This window comes from Garra rufa, chromosome 1 (assembly GCF_049309525.1).
Source record: "Garra rufa chromosome 1, GarRuf1.0, whole genome shotgun sequence".
In the NCBI taxonomy this organism is placed as follows: Eukaryota; Metazoa; Chordata; class Actinopteri; order Cypriniformes; family Cyprinidae; genus Garra; species Garra rufa.
The window spans coordinates 45,723,073-45,727,514 of record NC_133361.1 but is presented as its reverse complement, the minus strand read 5'-3'; the positions used below and the strand labels follow the sequence as shown (position 1 = coordinate 45,727,514).

Sequence of the window (4,442 nt, the reverse complement as noted above, 5' to 3'; positions counted from 1 at the left end):
AGACCACTGTAGGCTGCGTGTTGGTACTGACAGAAAAGTTGGAAAAGAGCTTTTTAGAAAAGCGTTTAATCTCTTAAACGGTGTTTAGCGAAGTCAATAACGTGTTGACTGTGTTTGTATCGGCGGGGGACCTGTTCTCAGACACCTTGAACGACACATAGAAGGGTAAGTTGACCAGCCACGTCGCTTTGTAAGCCAGTGAAGAAACGCACTTCTACTGTTGTTTCTATGTGGAGATTGTATATGAGTTACTGTGTCAGATAATGTTTTGCAGTGCTGCTTCAGCTCAGCTTGTGCTGATGTATCGATCACAATCTATGCTGCTTGAGTCTGAGAACGGGATGCGCTCTTGACGGAAATAATGTACACATTGTTTCATCTGAGCCGTGACATGAAGCTGGGAGAATGTCACTGTGACCTGACAAGGCGACAGTAGATACTTGGTAGTTACATGAATAACTTCGTTTCACAAACACTTAGTATGTTGCCAAGTCCTTACACATTACAAAATAAGAGTCTGAAGAATCATGAAGTTTTCAGTTCGCTTGAATACATGTTTTGGAACCTGATGTGAAAGTGATTTTGGCCTTTTTAAAAATGCAGATTCATCAGTAAGCCACAGTAGGTTTATAGATGCCATGTTGTCGTCTTTTACGTTTTACTTGTGTGTGGTTGTCAGCATTTACAGTAGTGCCAAATAGACACCATTGAAATTAAATTGGATGAGGTAAATAGATATATGAAGTGAGAAAGGGACAAGTGTATATGAAGTAAAATTAAAATTAAAATTAAACTCAGTCAGAATTAATAATACTTTACTAGCATGATTGTCATTATTTACGTTAATGCAGAACCGCCTAAAGTACTTATAATTCTTAAATAGCCTCTACAGGAAATACATAAATAGGGTGAGGCAATTAATTATATATAATAAACGAAGGTAAAAAACAAAAGACAATAATTCGCTAATAAACGTTTCTCATTTTCACTTCTCGTTATCGTTGCAGTCAGTAGATTAGATTACGCCCACCGACCCAGCATAAAAACAGCTTTGTATCCAGATCTGGCAAGCTTTCATGCTTTAGGATTTCATTCTGGCGGCTGCAATGGTTGAAAGGTTATCGTTTTTTTTCTCACGCGCTGTCTCCAGGGGGATTCCCCACCTCTGCGCCGCCATGACGTCACCTCTTCCAGTATATGGCCGAGGGAATCCTCGTGTGAGATGGAGAACGGCGGCACCTGACCTCGTCGTTTGCCGCTGGTTGGTCGCCGCATTTTCGCTTCTGTCTTTCGTGTCGCCTCACGGAGTTTTGCTTTACACGCCAAACGATACCGGTTTCAGTTTTGCACGATGGCGCGGAGTGATGGACACGTTGGAAATACTAGGTTATGAGATTTCTGTTTGTCTACTTATTTTGAAGTAAGGTTGTACATATAATGGTAAAGTGATGTGGTATTGAAAAGTTTGGATACAGCTTCTTTTATTCTTTGTTTTTACCATGTTCCACATTTTAAAATAACAGTTACCAAAATATGGTACAAAAATAAAATAAGAATAAAGTTGTGACCAAAAATGTAAATCATATTAAAGCTAAGTAAGTGAGTTTTGGTTTGCTTGAATTGGAGAAGTTTCCATTAAAATAAATATGGCAAGCCTGCATTTATTTGATCCAAAGTACAGCAAAACCAGTACAATTTTGAAATATTTTTAGTATTTAAAATAAATGATTTCTGTTTGAATATATTTCAAAATGTAGGTGTGATTTCTAAAGCTGAATTTTTAGCATCATTACTCCAGTCAATCATTCTAATATTCTGATTTGCTGTTAAAAAAACATTTATTATTATGTTGAAAACAGCTGAGTAGATTAGATTCAGGTTTCTTTAAAGAATAGAAAGTTCAAAAGAACAGCATGTGAAATAGAAATCTTTTGTAACATTGTAAATGTCTTTATCATCACTTTTGATCAATTTAAAGCATCCTTGCCAAGTGAAAGTATTAATTTCTTTCCCCCCAAAATAATAGTAATAATACTGACTCCAAGCTTTTGAATGGTATAGTGTATAATGATACAAAAACTTTTTATTTCAGATAAATACTGATCTTTGGATCTTTCTATTAATCAAAAAATGTATTCAACTGTTTTGAATATTAATAATAATAATAATAAATATAGCTGCAAGCAGCAATTACGGGGCCAAGCACTCAAAGCGGAAAATGAGGAGCTAAGGATGGCAGGAACAGCAGACCAACTGCAAAAATAAGTAAAAAGAAGCCATTTTAGGATGATTTAGTCAAAACGACAGAAAAGTGATGTAGAACGCCTACTGATATGATTTAATGGCTTATTAGGTTTGACCAACAGGTGGCGCTGTTATCAAATCGATGTGGTGTGTTTAGTGTGAGATGACAAACGTTCACACAAAGTTTGGTGTCATTATGTAAAAGTTTTCCAAAGATATAGCCTTAGAGTCATTTTCACATCAAGCCTAAAATTTATAGAGGCGCTGTACGAAAACGGTTCCATCTATCAACATGAAATCCATAACTTTTTGTCAGCACAGTCTGAAGATGATCTGACTCGATTTTGGTGAAAATCGAACGAACGGTCTAGGATTAGTTCGAAAAAGTAGGTTTTCAACATAGATCAAAATGGCGGACAGGAAGTTTGGCCAACTGTGGCATAATTGGTATCTATGTTGTCGGCATGACCCAAGGAATATTTTGAGACCAGTTTTATTACAATAGGCTAATGCTATCTACAGTTATTAGCATTTTTGTTCTTTTTACAACTAATGGTTAATGAATGCTTCATTACTCTTGACCAATAGGTGGCGCTGTTACCAAATTAATGTGCTGTAATCAGTGTGAGGTGGTAATGCCACATACCAAATTTGGTGCAAATATCTCAAATCTTTGCAGAGATACAGCTTCCGATACGCTTTGGCATCTTACCTGCAAATTCGTTGATGCGTTAAATGAAAACGGTTTCGAATATCGACACGAAATCCATAACTTTTTGTCAGCATGGTCTGAAGATGATCCGAGTCAAATTTGGTGAAAATCCGACTAACGGTCTAGGAGGAGTTCGAAAAAGTAGGTTTTCTACATTCATCAAAATGGCGAACAGGAAGTTAGGCCAATTTTGGCATAATGGGTATCAATGTTCTCGGTCTGACCCAAGGAATATTTTGAGATCACTTTTATTACAATAAGCCATTTTTTTCAGAAGTTATTAGCATTTCTAGAAATTTCGTTATAACTTTTGACCACAAGGTGGCACTGGCCCCAAAATTGGTATGTACATTCAGGGCATGGTGCCGAACATTTTTGTAATTATTGTCGAAACGATACGTTAATCCGTTCTCAAGATACAGCATTTTAAAGCTAAATTCAAAATGGCCGACACCCAAAATGGCTGACTTGGGAAAATTGGATATGGTTCGACTCGGCATGCTCCTCCGAATCTAACAGAATGAGTTTCGAGATTTTTGGCCAAATCACTGAGAAGTTATAAGCAAAAATAGCCATTTTTCATATCTCCTGACCACTAGGTGGCACTGTTACGAAACACTGCAGGACGCCTCAGATCATGCTTGTTATAACACACACCAAGTTTGGTCTCAATACGACAAACCGTTGCGGAGATATGGCCTTACATCCATTTTTGCGCGCTTTTCGTAGAATTAAATAGCGCGTTATTCGAGAACGGTTTGTCCAATCAACTTGAATTCCATAACTTTTTGCCTGCATGGTCTGTAGATGATCTGAGCCAATTTTGGTGAAAATCAGACAAACCGTCTAGGACGAGTTCGAAAAAGTAGGTTTTATAAACAAAAAATTATAGAAAAAAAACTAATCCTTACGATTTTTGAAATTTGGTGTTCATTCGACTCGGCATGACCCAAGGATTCAGGGAAAATTGGAATTTTGATTTTGTGGCTTACGGTTCAAAAGTTATTAGCAAAAAGAAAGTGAAAGTTTGGACAAATGGTGGCGCTAGAGAGTTTGAGTTAGAGACTCCAAACTTGCTATGGTTAATGTTGGGACGGTCCTCTATCAGTGTGCCAAATTATACAACTTTCCCGCAAGCGGTTCTATGGGCTGCCATAGACTTGCGGCGGAAGAATAATAATAATAATAATAATAATAAGAATTCTAACGAAAACAATAGGTGCCTTCGCACCTTCGGTGCTTGGCCCCTAATGATATAATGTTTCTTGAACCGCAAATCAGCATATTAGAATATTTTCTGTAATGATGCTGAAAATTTAGCTTTAATCACAGGAATAAATTACATTTTAAAATATATTTAAATGGAAATCAGTCATTTTAAATAGTAAAAATATTTCACAATATTACTGCTTTTTCTGTATTTTGGATCAAATAAGTGCAGAAGAGAATAAAAAAACACATTAAAAATCATATTGTTAAAAAACTT

General features: G+C 36.5%; 1 protein-coding gene across 1 annotated transcript in view; it reads left to right on the top strand.

Moving 5' to 3' along the window:
* stat3 (signal transducer and activator of transcription 3 (acute-phase response factor)) overlaps window positions 1-4,442 on the top strand; it is a 44,522-nt gene continuing 40,080 nt past the window's right edge. The window contains exon 1 of the mRNA XM_073841462.1: window positions 1-165. The gene's annotated coding sequence lies outside the window, so the exon portion shown is untranslated. The remainder of the gene's footprint in view (window positions 166-4,442) is intronic.